General features: G+C 49.4%; 1 long non-coding RNA gene and 1 pseudogene across 1 annotated transcript in view; both read right to left on the bottom strand.

The window, feature by feature from the left end:
- The window catches only part of LOC141938117 (uncharacterized), a 159,279-nt gene that overhangs the window by 109,729 nt on the left and 27,424 nt on the right, over nt 1-22,126 (bottom strand). The window lies entirely within an intron of this gene.
- Nucleotides 4,287-5,521, bottom strand: LOC141937835 (uncharacterized; annotated as a pseudogene).

Genomic DNA, 22,126 nt, shown 5'->3' with positions numbered 1-22,126 from the left:
TGACAGTGTGGACCTGGGCAGACTCACGGGACACTGGCAGCGCCATGACAGAGGGCAGCACTCAGGCAGGGATCAGCAGTGACATGGCTGGGGTGGTGAAGCTCCCGCTGGGCACCTCTGATGCTGTCAGAAGCTGGAAGGGAACCTCTCTGCAGGGGGAAGCGAAGAGGGGTGATGGGGTGAGAGCCTGGCGGGCAGAGCTGGCGGGGGAGTTCCCTGGAGAGCAGGAGCCTGAGGAGGAGCAGGAGCCTGCTGCTGCATCTGCCATGGTGGTTGGGCAGTGCGGGGTCTGTTTGGGGCAATCAGGGTTTTGGGGGTCTGGCCCCATGGTGATCATTCCACCAGCACCTGCTTCAGCCAGCCTTACAGGGTTTTGCTTCTTCACACCACAAATCCCATCTCAGTGGTTCCCCATCCTGCTGGGTTCCTGTCTCCAATGAGTCTTTCCCATCCCCACAATGGTTTCCCATGTCAATGATGATTTCTCAACCCCGTGATGGTTTCCGATCCCAACAGTCTCCCCAGATCTGCAATCTCCCATCGCAAGCATGATTTTTTGGGGGACGTGAATTTTGTGTCCAAGGGGAAGGGATGGGACCGGCACCGGTGGCCCTGCGATACCGACATGTGTGTGCTGCCCCATCCGTGGGGATGAGCAGGGAGTTGGGTTGCTTTTGGGTTGGTGTTGTCCTCTCCCTCTCCACTCCCAGCTGTGGTAGAACTGGTGCTGGTACCGCTACCGTGTGGCCATGATGGGGAGTTGTCACCAAAATTTGGCAACTGGCTCGTGCTGACCAAGGAGAGAGGCTGGGACACAACGTACAGGATTACAAAGGGAATTCTTTTATTCATGCCCATGCATGTGCAATTTCAGACACAAACGCAGATGCAGATGCCATTCCGGCTGCAGATACCACTGCAGATGCAAATACTATTCCAGATGGAACTACAGAAAGGATTTGCACTGCGGACACCACTGCAGATGCATTATCAATGCAGATACAGTTACAGGTACAGTTACAGGTCCAGGCACCATTAGAGAGACAGATACTGGCACTATCAGAAATACAGGCACTGGCTCCATCACCCGTGTCAATATAATTACAGACACAGACTCACACTGAATTGCAGATACAGTTGCAGATGAGGCACAAAATAGCTACAATTCCAGATACACAGACAGTTCCAGATGCAGTTTAGGGTACAAGTACAGTCACAGATAAAAGGACACATTCAACGAGACAAGCAGCGGCAGATACAGCAAGTGACACCATGACTGACTGAGGTACCGTGAGACAGAGGAGCCGTTACACATATACAGCACCAGCACAGAGCTGTGCTGCCACAGGCAGAGGTAACTAACAGGTAGCTGCACATAGCTGCATGAACAGCCACCGACAGAGATAGGGATGAGGATATAGAGATGGATACAAATACAGTGACAGACATTGGTACAACTCCAGAGATGGGCACAATTACACATTGTTCTTTCTCTACACAGGCAGAGAAAGAGCTATAGATATGGGCACTGGAACACACTCAGATGCAATTGCTGACACAGATACAGTCGGAGGTACAGATACAATTACACATACAGGTACCAGTTCCACCACGCTTACCAATAAACACGTCCCGGGTGCTGTAAGGAACTGAAGGAATTGATGCCTCAAACATTCATCGACACAGAAAGCCTCCAGGACAAGCTGTGGCCTTTGGATTAGTCGAAGGAATGTCCCCCAGGGAAGCGGGAGCATATCGAAGGCTGCACCCCCCACTCCCTTGCAGCTGCACTGACAAACTCCTCAGATGAGCCTCGAAGGGGGGAAACTGGACTGAGTGAAACCAGGTGTCTCCCCTCAGGCACAAGTACCCCTAAGCCCGACACTCTGAGGCTCTGCTGTGCAAGCCAGACACCGTGCTTGCCCTGCTAATGACTTCGCACCTTCGCCGCTGAAGTGGTAACAAGAACTGGTAAGAGGGGATCACCTCTGGGGTGACCGATAAGAAGCGTGAAGTCAGCAAAAATCTCTGGGAACAGAGGAAAAGCCAAAGCTGGGCAGGGCGAGTACGACCACTCACCAACTCAACTGGAACCCCTGCTCCACCTTTATCCTCATCTCTCATGGAAATGAGTTTGTGGAATGCCTGCCCCTCCTCGTCTAGTATGCTAATCAGCTGATAAAATGAACTTACAAGGGGACAGAAACTTTGCTGGGTGTGCACCCACCACCCAAGATCACTGGACCTGAGACAGTGCTGGATCCAGGGGTGCTGATCCGGATTGCTTTGACTCTCTTTCTTCCTTTCCCTTCCCCTTCCCCTTCCCCTTCCCCTTCCCCTCCCTTCCTTCTCATAGATTTTTAAGAGACCATGTTGCTTATTATCCTTTTCCAAGTCTAAATTGCTTTCTACTGCCAATAAAACCTTTTAACTGGTTGTCTGGTGTTGTTTCACCTTAATTTAACCCGAGGGGATCACTGAACCGTTGTGACTCTCTGGGCTTCCAGTCCGGGTCACGACAGATGCCACCACTGCAGATGCAGATAGCACTGCAGATACCACTGCAGATGCAGATACCACTGCAGATGGCCCTGCAGAATGAAATACCCTTGCAGACACCTTTGCAGACGCACGGTCCATCCCTCCTAACCCTGCAGATGCAGAAACCAATGCTAACAGCATGGCAGACGCAGACGCCATCGCAGACTGACACACCCCGGCAGACGCACACGCCGTTACAGACGACAAACCAGCTGCAGGTCCCTCGGAAGCCAATTCAGCTGCAGACAGGTACCACCGCAGACCCCACTGCAGATGTCATTCCAGGAGCAAACACCAACAGCGAGCACTGCAGGTGAACACCCGACTGAAGATGGGGACACCACGGCAGATGCCCCCACAGCTGCCACGGCCATTGCAGGAACCCTTGCAGATGTCACTGCGGACGCAGACACCCCTGCCGATGCCACTGCAGGGGCAGACACTGTTGCAGACACTATTTTCCCTCAGACGCTACTGCCTGCACCACACCGTAGATGCTGTTGCGCTTTGCATTCCTGCGCAGGTACCACTGCAGGTGGAGGTGCTTTGGCAGATCCCACTCCAGGCGCAGACACGCCTGCAGACGGCATTGCAGGTGAACGTGCAGTTGCGGATGGAGACGCTGATCACTGCACCAGCCAGAAAGCGCGTGGAAACTTCATCTCTCTTCACTGCCCATTTCCCGCTCGAGCTCAACACCCTGGGGCCAGCACAGGACACAGTGCCTGCGGGAAGCAGCCTCAGCTCCCCGGGGCTGGCTGGCCCATGGTGCAGGATGAGGTCCCTGTCGGGGCAGTCCCCCAGCACTGCAGGTGGGTCAGGAGCTGAGCCCCTTCCTTAGGGCAGTCCCAGTGATGCCGCTGGGGTGGGGGATCCGCTCTGCACCCCGGGCAGGCGCTGAGCTGGGGGCACCCTCTGGGAGCACCCACCATGCCAGCCCCCATCCCCAACATCCCCCAGCTCTGCACCATACTCCAGGACGGGCGAGCGGCAGGAGACACCCACTAGGACATCTGCTTTGTTTGCCATCCCCCTCATCCTCACCCCAATGCTCCCAACTACGTCCTCACTGACTGTCAGGCCTGCAGCATCACACCTCTCCCTCACATCGCCTGCCAGCCCTTCCCTTGCCTGCCCTGCCTGCAGAGCAACACCTCCAGCCTTAGAACCATCAGGGAGATCGGTACCTCAGCCCCGTTGGTTCTGCCAACCTCCATCCCTGGTTACGGGCACAGCGAGGAGCCATCTGCTGACATCAACACCACTGGCACGACCACAACTGTGGGGAAACATCATAACGGGGGTTCAGCAAGCCCGGGCGAGTGTCCCTACCCTCGCCTGGCTGATGTGTGCCCAGTACAGCCCACAGCCAGAGAATTTATCAAATACTTGGGGCCATCTCTCCTGTTTGCACTCCCACAAGCCAGTCTCCTCCCGATTTGCGACCCCGTCCCTTTGGCATAGCAGCTCACCCCGCGAGCATCGCCCCAGCCACGAGCTCCCCACGTGCCTGGCACAGAGCCAGGGGATGTTGGCAATGGGGACCGGCTGGGTGGGTGCCCCTGTAGGGTCCCACCACCCCAGCACGGCTCCTTCTCCCTCACTCAGGGCTGCTGATGGCTCCGTGCAGATGTTTCTTTGACCCCCGCAGCCATTGCCTGCATCTCTCAGGGGCCACAGAGAGTTACTGTGCTCAACAGAGGGACAAAAGAAAAGCAAAGCCTAGAACCCAACGTAAAGGGACCTCAGTGCCGGAGGCTGAACTCTCCTCTCCCAGTGCTGCTGCAGAAGCTCTTGGTGCCATCAGGCCTTTGGGCCGGCAAAGCCCCCTCCCTCACAGGCCAAGGGGGCTCAGGCTCCTGCCTCGCTGCCGGGGGATTGCCAGGAGGAGGTCTGGCATCAGGAGAGGGGCTGCTGTTCCAGGGTACCCCGGCACCCGCCCCGCTCCTCCAGCCACAGCAGCGGTGGCTTTTGGTGCTGGAGCAGAGGCCATAGCAGCTGCCGGTGCCCAAGCCTGTCCCGAGCGCAGGGAAGACTTTGCTGGTGAGGAGCGATCTGGTGAAGGCACTGCCCGAGTTGCTGGGCTTGAAGTCACTGCTGGGCCAGGTGGCCACCAAGGAGTCCTTGTTCAGGAGGGGGGACAGTGATGTTGGGGCACTGTCCATCTTTGGAGAGCTGCAGAGCAGGGAGTCTCCGATGCTGCAGAAGAAGGTCACAGCTGCTGCCTGCACCTTCCACCCCAGCTGGTCTACCAGCTCCTCCACTGCCTCCCTCTTGGCCCCAGCTTTTTTCTTGGAGCCCTTCCTGCAGAGCCGGACCACCCTGAAGCTCTCACCACCCGGGCGGCTTTGGCAGCCGAGGTCCTCAAAGGCCCCGCGGCTGCCCTCCATGCTCTCGTACTCCTCCAGCGCACAGCACTTGCTCAGCAGCTCAGGGAAGCGTGATGTGTATTTCTGCACATCCGAAGGCAGCTTGTGGCCCGGCTGCAGGGTTCAGACGGAGGCGATGGTGCTGAAGGGGCTGAACATCCTCGTGATGGTCTCAGGGAAGTTCTTCTGGAGCAGCAGCAGCATGTCCTGCTCCTGCGGCACCAGCTCCCAGGCCGGCAGCAGTTTGCTGAGGGGGATGCTCAGCAGGAATGTGAGGACAGGGACTCACCACCTCAGTTTGGCGCCCTCCTTCTTCACCTCCAGCAGCTCCGAGAACTGCAGGGCACAGAGCGTGAGCCACCAGTCGCGCATCACGTATTTCACCAACGGGAGAGAGGGGGCCACCGTGTCCCTGTGACGGCTCTGCCGTCTTCCTGCCAAGCCTGACCTTGCTCCCAGAGATGGTGCAATTCCTTTTTCCTCTGAAGCTCAGTGAGCAGGTCCCAGCTCAGCCAAACCCCCTTCTGCCCCGCTCACTTGACGCCTGACACAGGGCAGTTGCCTGCTCCCGAGCTCCTCAGAGGTGCTTCTTCAACCCTGACCACCTCCATTTGGCGTGCTCCTCCTTCACCTCCAGCAGCTCTGAGCACTGCAGGGCTCACATGCTCAGCCCTGTTTCTGTAAATATTTCATCGATAACAAGTCGTGTTGGTTCAGTTGCAGCGTGTGTTGAAATTCTGTTCGTGAAACTGAGACTACTGTGTTTTTTCAAATAGCGTAGAGCAATGCAAGCAGTTTCTTTCCTGGATGCTTTTTAGAAAGAACGGTATGCCTCTGACTTCAAGGAGTTGCTTGTGTCCACAGCTTGAAATACTTGTAATTTCAAACACATTACTATTAAACAAGAAATACTGTAATGCTTGTTTCTACAGTAAAAGCATTACCTACATGTTTTGAACTTTTTATTTATTGCTTGAGGAAGAAACACACCTTGGAAAAACTTCTTTATTTGGATAGATTAGAAATTCAGTTGTCGGCCTTAATTGTCTTACAAATGCTCATGCGACATGTTTAAAAACCTTCCCTTTGAGAATTGTTGGGATTTTTTTATAGCAAACTTCAGTTTACACTACATATTCTGAATGCTACATCAACTTGAAATGGCACTTGAGACAAGAAGGAATTGAGTCTGGTGTCTTACATCCCTTTTAGCAAAGGCAGAAACAGGACTGGCTTCTTTCAAAGTTGGAGTCTTGCCTGTGCTTGAGGCTTAGCTTGTACAATCTTCTGTCTTTTTAGTCCAAAATTTTAGTTTAAAAATGTGATGTTACTTCTTTAACTTGCGTTTACTTTATTGCCTATAGATGATGACATGCATTTGTCTAGACCGTTCTACAATTATCCTCTGATTCAGAGCTGCTATACTGGTCATCGACAGAAGCTTGAGCATTTATCGAGGTAAGCTAGAACACTTCCACTGCAAATTCAGGAGTGGAAGGGAATGGCTTTTATATCAACAGTTGTGTTTGCTACGCTTAATGCGTGTGCTGGCAGTACTCTTGACTTCAGCAATGCCTGTGTTCTGTTGAACGCAGAGGTTACTTTCCTGTGTGCAATGTTTATATATACCTCTGCTTAGTGCTCTTGGTTGGTATCCTCATTTTTTTGTAGCATACTTAATTCATTGGCTTGTCTGTGTAATTTGTTACTATTGAAAAAGATCATGTGATTAGGATAGGATCAGTGATCTCCAGTTCAGCAAAGCACGGTGTTCACGGAACAGTTGCTCTGGACACAGAAGAAAGCGTATTTTTTTAAAAAGATAATCTCTGTTATTGACTAGTAATAGATGGTCATAACTGTATTGGCCTAAATCTCCTACTCACAAGTACATTTGTGTGATTTAATAAGATAGTGAGAGTTACATGTAGTTGGCACATCAAGCACTCTACTGAGTCTTGGCTAAAAGTCACTGCCTAATGTAAAAAAATCTTATCCAAAAAAACACAAGGTAGGGAAGAATGAATGCATAATAGCTAGGTAATGCCCTGCTTATTCACTGAAATACCATAAATCAGTTTAGTCTGCAGGGATTGGAAAGTACTTAACTATTAACCAGAAAACCACCACCACCAAACCCCTCAAGATAATAAGGCAAATGCTTAGCTTGTCAGAGTTCAGTGTCATCAATATTTTCTTCCGTACCAAAGATTAAAAAGTACATTTTCACAAATATGCTGGGAAAAAACCTCTTGATGTTCAGAAAAATCAGGAAATAATGAATAAAGATTAAAACAATATATTTAGAGATATACTTAAAACTCAATGTTTGGAAAAATCTGGAAGTGATGCACCCAGCAGACCCACGGCCTGGGGCTTGAGTGCCATGACACAGGAGATATGGAAGAGACAGGTCTGCTCCTGCAGAGCTGCGGAGGGAGAAGTAGAAAACACTGGGGGGCTGAGAAGGAGCCCACATGTCCCCTGCCATGGGCAGCCCACCCAGCCCGTGCCGACCACTGGCATGAGCAGGTTGTGAATGGGGTGGAAGTGCTTGGTGAGCCAGAGAGCTAAGATGATGTTGGGGAGGAGGAAGAAAGAGCAGCATCCCATGCTGAAGCTGGCGGCGTTCTGCAAGAAGAGAGTGTGTGGATCCCCGCTGGGCTCTGCTGGGAGAAGCAGCCCCCAGGGTCTGGGGGAGCATGGGGAGCCTTGCAGTGGCTGTTCCCAGTGGTGTGGCGGAGTCAGGGCTGCTGTCAACTCCAGCTGCCCCTAATTTGTGCCAGACTGCCCGAGCTAGTGCTTTTGGTCAAGAGATCAATCCAAGCTTTCACTGCAACCCAGCCCCCAGAAGGGGGGCTTTGCAGTCCATGGGGCTTTTCTTCAGAAGCCTGTTGTCTTCCCCATGCTGCTTGGTGCCCCACTGGCCGTGCTGGGGCATGTTGCTGCTAACGCCCCAACCTGACGCCCCAGGCAGCAGCAGCCCACTCCGTACCTCATGGTCTGGCAGCGGCTCAGCCTTGCTGCCTCCCCTGCCAGCTCTGCGTTGGCCTTGTTCCCCAAGGAGCCTTTTGAGGCCCCTTGGCGTCTTCTCTAGGGGGCTCTTTCTCCTCGCCACCTCTGGGCAAAGGCAGGCTCCCCGCTCAGCTCAGCTTTTCAGGGCCCAGTCAGGCATCTTGACGTAGACTTTCAAAGCCATCTCGGACACTGCCTGGTTCGCTTCCTGAACTTCATGGGAAAGCCATGAACAACCACAGAAAAGAACCACGGCAGCGGGCAGTTCAGCGTGGCTGGTAAGCGCCTGCAGAGGCAAACGGTCAGTGTCAGAAACGCAAGGCCAGCCTTGTTTATGGTAGCTGGGTCCTTTCCACAGGGTGCGGTCCTTCAGAAACAGACTGCTCTAGTGTGGGTCCTCCTGCTCCCGTGTGGGCAGCTCTCCGTGGGGCTAGCACCGTCGCTGATGGGCTCAGCTTTGGCCAACGGTCTGTCTAGGAGCTGGCTGCAGCTTGCTCTGCTGGATGTGGGGGAAGCTTCTGGCATCTTCTCACAGAAGCACCCTGTGGAAAGGACCCAGGCTGGAGCAGTTTGTGAGGAAGGGCTCACGCTGGAGAAGTTCAGAGATGACTGTCTCTCGTGGGTGGGACTCCACGCTGGAACAGGGGAAGAGCGTGAGGAGTCCTTCCCCTGAGGAGGAAGGAGGCAAACTGACCCCAGCCCCCATTGCCCTGTAGCCTGCCCCTACCCCGGTACCAAAACCTGGTCACATAAACCCAATGCAGGGAAAAAGAAGTAGCTGATCCAGCTGAGCTGAGTGGGGACTATGAGCTGCCTGGGTCATGGCCTCAATGCCACCCACAGCCTCCCTGTGCCCCATGGCAAATGCATTTGTGACTATTGCCTATCCCCAAGGCCACCAACTCACACCTGTGTACCTGCTGCTCTTCCAGGAGCTTCTGCGACGCGCATGGTGATTTGGGGGCTGATCTGTTGGGCTGCAACTGCTCCATCCCTGACCTGCAGCTAGTCTGGAGGATTGTGTCACAGGTGAAGTTCTGTCTCTCTGACAAGAACCTGGCCAAGGATGCTTTCCTCCAGAAGAACAAGATGGGCTTCATCAGCCTCAAACTGCTGATGTCCTTCAAGAAGGTAGGCAGCCCATGGCGCTGGCCAGCTGGGGTGGGAATTGGCCTTCATGTGGAGGATGTCGGAGTGTCTAGGTGTGCTCTGGCTGTCTCTGGTGGAGTGTACTGGGAGGTCCAGGCTCTACTCAGGCTGTCTGTGTCCCGGTGAAGTGCTGATGGTGCAGAGCTGGGCTCTGCTCTTTGCCTTCAATGTGCTGCAGCAGTTCTCCAGCCAGGGAGGGTGGCTGGGGAAGTGGTGAACAGTCCTCAAACCAACCCCAGAGCTGGATTCACCTCTTCTGCCCATGGTACTCCCAGGCTCCTTTGGGAGAGATCATTCCTCAACCAAACTCTGCAGGAAGGTGCTGGTGGTGTGACGTACGGGAAAGCTGCAGCTTGTTGTCGCGGTCCAGGGGGGACTGGGGACCTTCTGCGAACCCCAGAGATGCTCATGTGAAAGGGGGATATTGCCTTGCCGTGACTTCAGGTTGATGGGGTTGCAGCCTGCCTGGAGGACGGGTTTAGAGTGGTCCCTGCCTGGGGAGACTCACAGGGACACGGTGGCCCCTTACCATTAGGGGCCAGGGAGGGGATCGCTCCGGTAATAGCAGAGCTGTGGGAACAAGGGGTAATTATTCCAACTCACTCACCCTAGAATTCCCTGGCGTGGCCAGTCTGTAAACCTAACAGAAAGTGGCAACTGACGACTGACTCTCAGCGATTAAATGCCAACAACTGCAGTACCTAACTTAGCTGAACTGATTGCAACCGTACAGGAACAAGCCCACCAGATCTTAGCGACTATTGATGTAAAAGGTATGTGCTTTATGGTCCCCATACAGGAGGCAGACAGAGATCACTTTGCCTTTACATGGGAAGGTGTGCAATTTACTTTTACACGTCTCCCCCAGGGATATTGTCATTCGCCGACCATCGCTCATTATGCACTAGTGCAGGAGCTTGCTCAAATCCCTCCTAGGGAAGAGGTCAGGGTATGGCAGTATATCGACGATGTTCTGATCGGTGGCTCTGATGCTGCCACAGTGGGACAGACCCAGACAGAGATAATCACCCACCTAGAAAATTTAGGGTTCCAAATTCCAGCTGAAAAGGTACAACTCCCATCCTCCGAGGTAAAGTTTCTGGGTATTTGGTGGCAGGGAGGAACAGTGTGTATTCCCCCTGAAGCTTTAACTACCCTGGAAGAGGTAAATAGGCCTGGAAATAAGGAGCTGCAACATGCCTTAGGCTTGCTGGTATTTTGGAGGAAACATCCCTGATTTTTCCATCACAGCTTGCCCCTTATATGATCTGACATGCAAAAGGGCTATTTGGGACTGGACTCCTGTCCATGATGGAGCCTTAAAGCTGTTAGAGCCGATACATCCAACAAATCCATTCCAAATTGAGTGGGGTTTTGCAATTCATGGACTATCCATACATATGTGGCAACGTGGGCCAGAGGGTACAACCCGCCCTATAGGGTTTCATTCGCACAGTTTCAAAGACGCAGAAAAGCGTTACTCGATCTGGGAGCAGGGTCTTTTCGTGGTTAGCCTAGCTTTGCAGGAAGCTGAAAAAATCATACGGCAGCAACCCATCATTCCGTGAGGACCCTTTAAGGTCCTGAAACCAGTACTGGCTGAAACCCCCCCTCCTGTGGGGGTTGCACAGTGAGGGACAGTGAGGAAGTGGTGAGCACAATTAGATCATTACTGCCACACGTATCAGATAGAGGAGGGGGCACCCAAAGTGCTCAAAATACAAGATCCACCCTCCGACCACTTTGAACCCCCTCCCTCATACCTAAAACCTGCTACTCCATTTGAAACCCACCTAAAGAATGTATGGTTCACCGACACGTCCTCTAGAAGAGAGGGAAAGGTATGGAAATACCGAGCAGTAGCACTGCATGTTGACTCCGGGGACCAAATCATCAGGTGGGAGAGTTAACAGCGGTATGGAGCGTGATTGTTAAAGAAGCTGAGACTACAGAACCAGTATTTATTTACACAGACTCCTATGCCGTGTTCAAGGGGTGTACCCAATAGCTCACATTTTGGGAACAAAACCACTGGGGAGTAAATCGGGTACTGGTGTGGCAGTGTGAGAAGTGGGAGGAAATCTTAAACATTGCAAAACAGAAGTCGCTTTTAGTAGGATGGGTCGCTGCACACCAGTTGGGAAATCACCCCGCCCACCTACTAAACAACCAGGTGGATTCAATGATCCGTTTGATGAGAATGGCTACAGAAGGTGAGAAGGAAAAATGGGAACACCTACTGGAATGGCTGCATGTAAAGCAGGGTCATTCAGGAAGCAAAGATTTGTTTAAAGAGGCAATAAGCAGAGGATGGTCCGTAACCAGGGAATTGTGCAATACCATTATTTCAGCGTGTAGTCTGTCGTACTCAGCTGGGAGAGCACAACCCTCCTTAAGGACCAACCTCTACACCTAAGGGACAACAAGGGACTATGGGACGCCTGGCAGGTGGATTATATTGGTCCTTTCAGGCTCTCTGAGGGAAAACGCTATGTATTGGTGGGGGTGGAAATAGTGTCAGGCCTAACCCAAGAAGAACCTGTATCTCGAGCAGCTAGGGAAAATATGGTGAAGGGGTTAAAACGTTGGTTTAGCTGTTTGCCTAAGCCCAGATCGATCCAATCAGACAATGGTAGTCACTTTATGTCGCAGTTGAGACGGACACGACAAACATCAGATTGTGTGAAAGCGACCAAAATGGCTGCAAAAGCCCCTTTATTGTTTTAACAAGCTTTTTTATAACCTTCTTCAAAGTAGGTGTTCATACAGGATTGGTTTACTTTAGTAACTAACAGTTCACGATTGGGTGATAGTTTCTCGCCCGAATCGTCAGGACAGTTCTTCTTATCTTAGTTCTCTAATCTTGTTTCCATGGCACTTCTCGGGACTTTCTGGCCTCTCATGGATACACTGGAATGTCTTCAAGGTTAAATTCTTCTTCAGTTAGACTAGAGGCAGACCCGCTGCCTCCCCCGACAATTCCCCCTTTTTGTATTTGTGCTAGAAATATTGCAGAAACAGTCTTCTGCAGGGCCCTTTGCAGAAGACTGACAAGACATGGCAACATCAAAAGCACAGTCACAATTACCAAGATCATGACCCCCACAGTTTTGACCAGAGATATCAACCATCCAGAAAGTCCCCATCCTTTAAACATCCTTGTAAGCCAATCCAATCCGTCCTCTTCTGTTAGACGCCTCACACCATCCTTCAGCTGCTGTATACTTTTAAAAATAGATTCTGAGTGGTCAGACAAATTCATGCAACACATTCCTTCAAAATCTTCACATCCATGTCCTTGCGCTAAAAGCAAAAAGTCAATTGCAGCCCTGTTCTGTAAAGTAGCATGTCTAACACTATCAACATCAGTTAAAAGGCCACTTAAAGCTAAAGAAGTAGCGTTAGTCTGTTTGCTAAGCCAACATCCCAACTTTGTTAGTTTTTTCAATGCAGAGTCACCCAGACATTCTGTTTGGGTTGTGGAACTACCCATCCTTCAGTCTGATGCAGGTTCCAGCACAGGCCGAACACACCGAGCAGGAACCCAGCGAGGGCCGGCATCTGTAGAGACACAAGCATAACCCCTGCCCCAGGTTAATAATTCACATGGTCCACTCCACTGGCCAGTAATTAGATCTCTAACATGCACTTTGATGTCTTTTTGCAAATCCTGTTTTGAAAAAAGAGAAGAGAAATGCTGAAAAAGAGGAGGTAAAGAAGAATTATCCCCGTAATGGAGAAAGTTAAGAACATAAACTGCTTTATCTAAACATGCCTGTGGTGGTTCCCCAATCATTCCCCCTTTTTGTTTTTGAAGCTGCCGCTTCAACGTACTATGTGCACGCTCAACGATTGCTTGTCCTGTTGGGGAATGGGGAATTCCTGTAACATGAGTAACACCCCACAAATTAAAAAATGTTTGAACCTTCTGTGAAATGTATGCTGGGCCATTGTCCATTTTTATTTGGTGTGGTACCCCAAGCATAGAGAAAGCCTTTTGGAAGTGTCGAACTACATCTTTTCCTGTCTCTCCGTTATGTGCTGTTGCTACTATGGCATGAGAATAAGTATCAATGGAAACATGAACATACTTCTGTCGGCCAAATTCATTTATGTGAGTAACATCACTTTGCCAAATCTGTAAAGCCTGCATACCTCTGGGGTTAGTACCAAAATATACTGGTGTGTGAGTTCCTTGGCAGTCAGGGCAGGCGGCTACAATAGACCGAGCTTCCGCATGAGACAAGCCGAACTGCCGTCGTAAAGCTCGATATCCTTGGTGAAAAAATTGATGTGATAATACAGCTTGTTGCTTTATGTTAGGAACAGTATTAAGAGCCATAGCGGAAACAAGAGCATCCGCTCTGGCATTACCTTCTGTATAAAATCCTGGTAAAGTGGTATGACTACGGATGTGCATGATAAAATAAGGTTCTGTCCGTAGTTGAATACTTTTCCAGAGTTCTAAAAGTACATCAAATAATAATTGATTGTCTGACATGGTCAAAACCACTTTGTCTAGTCTAGAAACTAAGTTAGCTACATACGCTGAGTCAGTTACAATATTTACAGGAACAGAAAAAATAGAAAAAACAACAGCCATTGCACGTAGCTCTACTACTTGTGGAGAACCATTTTGATATACTACTTTGTTGTTCCAGTTGTTGTTTTCATACCATACTACTGCTGCTTTACCTGTTTTTCCTGAGCCATCTGTAAAAACAGTAGGGCCGTTCACTGGTTCTGGGCGGCTTAAATTTTTTTGACCAAATGGTATTTCTCGGGCAAATTTCAGTAGCGGGTGTGACGGCAGGTGATATGACACCTGTCCTTGAAAACCCGCTATGGCTGCCTGTAGTTCATAATTATTTGCCAAGCACCATTCAAAATACCAATTTTGAACAGGTAAAACAATCTTAGCTGGGTCACGCCCTGTTAGTTCTGTACATCGTTTTCTGGCTTTTATGATTACATCAGCAATAAGCTCAAACAGTCCAGGAGCAGTTTTTCGTGGTCGGAATGACAGAAACATCCATTCTAGAATGTGCAGTGGGTCATCCCACTCAGAATTCCACTGCACCAAAGCACCAAATGGTACAGTTTTGTCAATTAGTACAAAGAGTTGCATCAATTGAGACAGATCTATTCGAGAAACAAATTTCTCGTGTATAGATCGTTCCACCATGTGAATTACCTTTAATGCTTCCTCAGTTAATACTCTGGGTTCTGTTGGATCATTGGAATTTTTTAATAATTCCAATAAAGGTTGCAGTTGTGAATTGGTCAGTCCGAGATAGGGTCTAATCCAATTCAGAGATCCCATTAACTTCTGTACATCATTAAGGGTTTTAACTTCAAGGTTAAGTTTCACAGGTTGAGGCATTACCTGCCTACCTGTGACTGTTAGTCCTAAATACTTCCAGGGTTCTACTTTCTGCACCTTTTCAGGGGCGATAACTAATCCATAGTGTTGTAATGAATTTCTAGTCACATTCTCCATGTCATTCAACTGCTCCTTGTTGTTTGATGCTAACAGGATGTCATCCATGTAATGGTAACAATAACTGGTAGGGAATCTTTCCCTTACAGGTGACAAAGCTTGTGCCACAAACCATTGACAAATTGTTGGTGAATTTTTCATGCCCTGCGGCAGAACTTTCCATTGATATCTTTTTGCAGGTTCTGCATGATTGACAGAAGGCACAGAGAATGCAAATTTTTCCCTGTCTTGACAAGCTAATGGTATTGTAAAAAAACAATCCTTGAGATCCATGACAATGATTTCCCAATCTTGAGGGATCATGGCTGGTGAAGGCATGCCTGGTTGTAGAGCCCCCATCGTGGCCATGACAGCATTGATCTGCCGCAGGTCATGCAAAAATCGCCATTTTCCTGATTTCTTTTTTATCACAAACACTGGAGTATTCCAGGGGCTCTGAGAGGGTTCAATGTGTCCAGCAGCTAGCTGTTCTGCCACCAATTCTTGCAGGGCCTTTAATTTCTCCATTGGTAGGGGCCACTGATCCACCCACACAGGGTTATTCGTTAACCAAGTTAAAACAAGCGTGGGTTGCCTAACACCCTGCAGCACAGTGGCCCCTGTTAAAAATCCGTAGTAATCTTCACCCCCCACTGTGACAAGCAATCTCTCCCCCATAGATTGAGGGGAGCTGCTGTCACATATGGTTTAACGACTGCTTGTTGGCCCTCAGGATTGGTGATCAGAATTGCCGTAGCTGCTGTTCTTGCTCGTGCGGAGCCTCCCAGCCCCACTACCCCTGTGTCCACATCCTCTGTTGGCCAGGTGGATGGCCACAGATAGTTAGAAATAATAGTCACATCGGCGCCCGTATCTAGGAGCCCCGCAAGCCTTACTGTAGTCGGTGAATGTCCATGATTTGACAGCGTGCACGTCATATGTGGTCGAGATGATGAGACAGTCTGAGACCAGCACACTTGAGGGGGTCCTGTAGAACCGAAGCCTCCATCGCCTCGCAGTCGCTGTTCTGCTTTTGGGACACAACTCAAAAAAGGAACAAGTTGAGCAAGACGAGTACCTTTTGGAATCGTAACAGGTGGATAAAGGGTCGAAACTAATGCACAAATTTGACCCGTAAAGTCAGCATCAATGACTCCCACATGCACGATTAATCCGTTTAAGGTGCTACTTGATCTTCCTATAAGTAACGCACTCAGTCCTCGTCCTATGGGACCCCTCGCCTCACGAGGGACCTTAACAATGTCTTTTGTAACTATAGTTATTGTGTCGGCTGTGGATACATCCAACCCTGCTGAGCCAGTAGTTGCGGCTGATAGCTGCTCACAGAGGGGATTTGACCTGCTGTCTGGAGGGGATTTGATGTCCTCGCGCGCCCTCTCGCGCTCCTCTTGTGGTTTCCCTGTATCGGTTGCCCGTTAGCATGAAACTTGGAACGACATTGTTTCGCGAAATGTCCCGATTTCCCACATTTATTGCAATTAGTTCCTGGTGGGACAGTCATGGGCTGCTTGCCTGCCGACCTTCTGTTCGGGCAATTTACTTTCATATGACCGTCTTTACCACATCCAAAGCATTTTCCCGTATTTCGCATGTTCATGGCAGTAGCTAAAGCTGCCATTTTATGTTCCACTGTACCAACCTTTGAACATGCGGCCACCATGTCAGGAATAGAAGGATCTCCTGGTAAAGACTGTATTATCTTTTGGCAGTCCTCATTAGCATTATCCTTTGCTAGCTGTTTGCATAACATTTGTCTTAACGTTTCATCTTCTACCTGTTTCTCCAATGCAGCAGATATTTTTTCTACAAATTGCAAAAAGGGTTCTTTAGGACCTTGCCGGATAGCAATATACTTCTGTTTTGGAGCTGCCATTTCCATGGTTCGCTTTAATGCTGTAATCCCTATGTGTTGTGCCTGTTCAAGGACAATCGGAGGCCACGTAGCTTGCAGCTGAGGGTTACTAAATGGTCCCTCGCCAAGCAAGGCGTCTTCTCCGAGTCCTAACCTCGGATCGTCTTGTGGCAGTCGAGCATTATTTTGTGCAGCTGCTCGTGCCATCTGCCTCCAAGTAGATTGAAACACTTGTAATTGTACTGGCTGAAACAGCACTTGTGTGAGATGTGTAACATCATATGGACACAACAAATCTGTGCTGATTATTCGAATAAGTTGCATCACCTCAGGAGAATTGATTCCAAATTTCTGTGCTTTATTCTGCAAATCCTGCACCACCTTCCAACTGATCGGATTGTGCTCATCATGCTCATTTGTGCCTGCAACAGCTTTATAAACAGGGAATGCACCATAAGCCTCTGCTGCTATATCTACAGGCTTTGGACATGCCGGGGTTGGAGAGTATGGGCTGAGGCGTTCAACCAGATCCCAGTTGCCAGCCTCAGCAGCATACTTTCTAACTCCCTCCCAAAATCGATCAGGGGACCTTGGAATTACAGTTACTGTGGATGGAGGGAGAGTCCATGGCTGGGCTTTCTTCACCATGGGTTTATCTGTGATATGTAGAGTTTGTAAAGCCGTGGTTAAAGCTTCTTCTCCCTCACTTTCATTTTCGCTCTCGCTCTCTGGCTCTGTGTTACCCGCCCTATTTTCCTCCTCGGGGGGGGCTGATGGAATCACCCCTTCTGCTGCTGCGCCGCTAGGGGCCGCCACTGCACCACTAGGTGGGGGGGGCTCCTCATCGCCCCGCAAAATATTTAATGGTGGAGGAGGAGGAGGTGGGCGAGGGCGCGATCTGCTTTTGCCCGTGAGGGGTTTCCTGCCTGCTATTCCTGAGGCTGAGGTATCCACTGCCTTTGTCCCTTTGCCACAGTCCTCCCCGTCATTGTCTTCAGGTCGAATGTCTGTTAGTTTCCCATCAGAGGCCTCACGCTCTATCTTCCATTCCTTTAAGGTTTCACTCAATAAGCGCCATGTGGTTGCCAACTCACATGCCTCTTTTTGTCCTTTAGAGACCTCATCCAATATTTTCAATCCTACTGCTTGCCATGCACTCACACTGAATGCAGTAACTGTTGTGGCTTCAAAGCCTTGCATCTTACTCCATAGCAAAATCTTTTTCAGGCTTTGTTCTGAGGTTTTAACCCCCTTTCTTTTTAATAGGGCTTTCCAGGTAGACAAAATTGTCTCCTCTTCCTTTGTTAATGACTGCCCCATAATTACAGTCCCGTTCCCGGTGGCTCACCTTTTTAGGTGTCGAAATTCAGGTCCGGACCAGGCAGATTCCCTCTGCTCTCAGCTACACCGGGCTCCGTCTCCGCGGCTCTTCCCGCCGCCGTTATACTTCTCCTTTAAATGACCACTTCGCTCTAATCACGTTGCTCTAATCAATCACGTCGCTCTAATTTATCACGTCGCTCTAATTTATCACGTCACTCTAATTTATCACGTCGGGGTCACCATTTGTCGCAGTTGAGACGGACACGACAAACATCAGATTGTGTGAAAGCGACCAAAATGGCTGCAAAAGCCCCTTTATTGTTTTAACAAGCTTTTTTATAACCTTCTTCAAAGTAGGTGTTCATACAGGATTGGTTTACTTTAGTAACTAACAGTTCACGATTGGGTGATAGTTTCTCGCCCGAATCGTCAGGACAGTTCTTCTTATCTTAGTTCTCTAATCTTGTTTCCATGGCACTTCTCGGGACTTTCTGGCCTCTCATGGATACACTGGAATGTCTTCAAGGTTAAATTCTTCTTCAGTTAGACTAGAGGCAGACCCGCTGCCTCCCCCGACAACTTTACTGCCGGGCTGGTTCAGGAGTGGCCTCGAGATGAAGGAATTCAGTGGATTTTCCATACTCCATACTATCCCCAAGCAAATGGGATTGTGGAATGCACCAAGAGGCTTCTAAAGCAGGCCTTAAAACCCCATGAACCAGGATAGCCACAATGGGTGCCAGACGCAGTAATGAGGGTAAACAGCCGGTGGGGAATTAATGGATGCCCACGACTTACCATGTTCTGTCCTAAGTCTCTGTCCATACTCGCTGGGAAAAAGGAGACTAAAGACCCTGCAAACCCGCTCATTCTCCTGGACAACCTGTTCTAGTAGACTTGCCCACCATGGGGCAAGTACCCCTAACCCTAAAAACTCCCATCAATATTTGCTCGTGGGTAGCTACTGATGCCCATGGGAAAGAATACTGTATCAATACCAGGTGGATTGTCCCTTCTTTCTAACCATCATTGTTTTGATATGTATATATTTGTTTTACAGGGCGCTGATCCTAGACGACAGGGGACCTATGTTACTTTTAGCGCTTTCAATGGTTATCGGCATTATCTGCTAGTTATTATTTGTAATTTGCTTACACTATTATATGGGAAAGATGTCTTGGGAGACTTGGTGTTCAATCTTTGTCCCTGCAGTGGCGGGACCATGGGGGGACTCCCCCAGTCTAGCCTGAGACCTAATACGAGGGTTCATGCACATCTGGATCCAAACTTATCATGGCATATGTATAACATTACTGATCTCTGCCAGAGACGGCTTGAAATTCACCATCAGCCCAGTCAATCTCACTGCACTGGTTCTGCAGATTTAACCCAGGTGTTCCAAAACGTCTTGGGAATTGATGAGGCTACAGAAATTAACATTGTCAAAGAAATATGGCAACACCCAAACACCTTCTATTGGGCTCCATCAAATGTCATGTGGGAGAAATTGTGGAATCATACCTGCTGGGTGTGGAATAAATCATTGTCAATCAATTACAACCAACAATGGTATCCATATCCAGGAAATTTTACAGATACGTTTAATGAGTCCACTTATTGGAAGGCTAACCCAGAGTTGTGCCTTAAGTTACCTTATTGGGAATCACCTCCAAAATTAGAAAAGCCTGTGAGTCACCCATGACTGCACACTGGTGCTTGCAAATACCAAACAGGTTTGGGGATCTAACCAGTTACAGTGCTCTCTCATAGAGCTGGATGTGGTCCTTACAACACCACACCCACCGACAGCAAGATGAAATAATCAAAGACTGGCTGGAGGGGTCTGATTCCACAAATCAAGCATTAATGAATTGTACCTGAATATTAAATTGTATTCCCACTTAAATCCTTATAGTATTCCTGGATTAAGATGTTCTATCAGTTTTCCAACAAGGTGCCCTTCAAGAGTTTAGTTAATTATACCTCACACTAAAAACAAAGAGGGCCTAATGGCCCTAGTGATGGCAGGCATGTAATCAGTGGAGTACTACATCCAGATTACTATACCTGGGAACAACGTTTGGCCCTGGGCTTAGAAGCTGCCATGTTACCTGCTAATGTGATTGTATAACCTGAAATAGTTTTGGAAAATTTAACTCGGCAATTGTATGTACCAAGTAACTGAACAAGGTATGCCTTTAGGGAATTAAAGGCACAGACCCAACAAGCACCTCACATGGCATTGCAGAATCGGCCAGCACTGCTGAAGGACAACAGACTGTGCCATGTGCTGAGTCTAACTGTGGGAGAATGCTGCATTACCACCCACAATGCCACCACCTCTATAGAGGAGACCCGTGCCGAGATGAAGGAGATCACCAACAAGACCAGAGAACTTTTTCAAGCAATGCGACCGACAGATTCGTTTGATGGATGGAACCCTGGGTCATGGGTCACATCACAGGGATACCTGGGACTCACGGGGTGGGGAAGATGGCTTGTGAATATCAGTATTACAATATTATGTGGATTTTTGCTTTTAATGGTATACCTTGCAGCAGTTAGATGTATGCTCTCACCTTCTGTCTTCTTTTTTCCTGTACCTGTTTGCTACATATGGATCACAATGGTCAAAGCAGAACTTGGAGTGTTTGAGCCACGGGGTGGGATGTGAGGGATTACTTGTAAAAACAGGCCCTGAAAGAAACAGGCCTGCAAGAAACAAGGACTGGGAAAAACAGCTTGAGAAAGAGATAAAGTTAGCAGAGGGACTGGAGGCCCTCCGAGCTAAGGAATGTCTCAAACACTCGCAAGTAATAAACAACAGTCACAGGGGGGATAGTGTGGAGGTTGAAGCTGATAAGGCTGCCCGAATAACACAGGATGCAGCTGGAGGGGGGAGCCCTGTGGGGACAGGACGGCTCTGCTCTGGTGCACCTGGGCAAATTTCAAGGGCCATCTGTCTGGTGAATGACCTTTGCTTCATTGTCCACAAAATGCATATTAAAGTTAACACCCTCAATATGCTAACAAAGACTAACAAGATCCTGCTAATTACATCATCCCATGAAACACCTTACCCCCCCCATACATGGGATACGTAGGTATGTGGGTCGACCTAGGGGACAGACCCAAGGAAAGTGTGTATAAATCGAGGGGTAGGAAAGAGCAGGGGTGGGGCCCGGAGAGTGCAGTGAAGCGAAGAAGACGGCTGCCTCCTGGAACCCTCACTGGCGGGATCAAGGCAGGAACCCAGACCGGTGATCTCTATTCCTCTATTCCCTCCATCTCCCTCCTTTCCTTTTTCCCCTTTTCCTTCACTACCATTAAGCAATGCAAGGCATACTGTATTGCTTGCCATAACCTGCTATATACTTAGCCAGTTATCATGTATCCAATTAGTACATTTTGGGACATTAATAAATGTTTGGACTTTGAGACTTGTCTCACCGTTGTCCACTCTGTTGGGGATTTACGAATCTGAGTCACTTGTCTCCCTCATCTGAGTGGGACGTGACCAGCCTGGAGAAGAAAGGCTCCAGGGAGACCTTAGAGCGGCCTCCCAGTACCTAAAGGGGATACAGGAAAGGTGGGAGGGACTCTTGATCAGGGGGTGCAGGGATAGGACAAGGGGTAGTGGTTTTAAACTGAAAGAGGGGAGATTTAGAACAGATATCAGGAAGAAATTCTTCCCTGTGAGGGTGGTGAGGCTCTGGCACAGGTTGCCCAGAGAAGCTGTGGCTGCCCCCTCCCTGCAAGGGTTCAAGGCCAGGTTGGACGGGGCTTTGGGCAACCTGGGCTAGTGGAAGGTGTCCCTGCCCAGGGCAGGGGGGTTGGGACTGGATGGGCTTTAAGGACCCTTCCAGCTCAAACCACCCTGTGATTCTATGACTCTATGATTGAAAGGCAGCAATACGGTCAATCCAGATTCTTTTGAAAGGTGGGTTTGCCATAAAGCAAAGTAAGGTCAAAGGACCTGCACAGGAGATCCAGGTTTTGGGAATAAAATGGCAAGATGGGCATTGTCATAGCCCAATGGATGTGATCAATAAAACAACAGATTTGTTGCAACCAGCTAACAAAAAATGAATACAAACTTTCTTAGCTGGTGTGGATTTTTGGAGAATGCATCTTCCAGGTTATAGTCTGATCATAAGCTCTCTCCGTCGAGTGACCTGGAAGAGAAATGGTTTTGAATGGGGCCCTGAGCAGCAACAAGCCCTCAAACAAACTAAGCGGGAGATAGTTTGTGCAGTAGCACTTGGGCCAGTTTCGACAAGACAAGATGTGGAAAGCATGCTTTACACCACAACTGGGTACCACGGCCCTGCCTGGAGTCTCTGGCACAAAGCGCCTGGAGAGACTCGAGGCTGACCT

The sequence above is a fragment of the Strix uralensis genome, chromosome Z (genome assembly GCF_047716275.1).
Source record: "Strix uralensis isolate ZFMK-TIS-50842 chromosome Z, bStrUra1, whole genome shotgun sequence".
NCBI lineage: Eukaryota > Metazoa > Chordata > Aves > Strigiformes > Strigidae > Strix > Strix uralensis.
The sequence above is the reverse complement of the archived record's forward strand: the minus strand, read 5'-3'. Positions and strand labels throughout refer to the sequence as shown.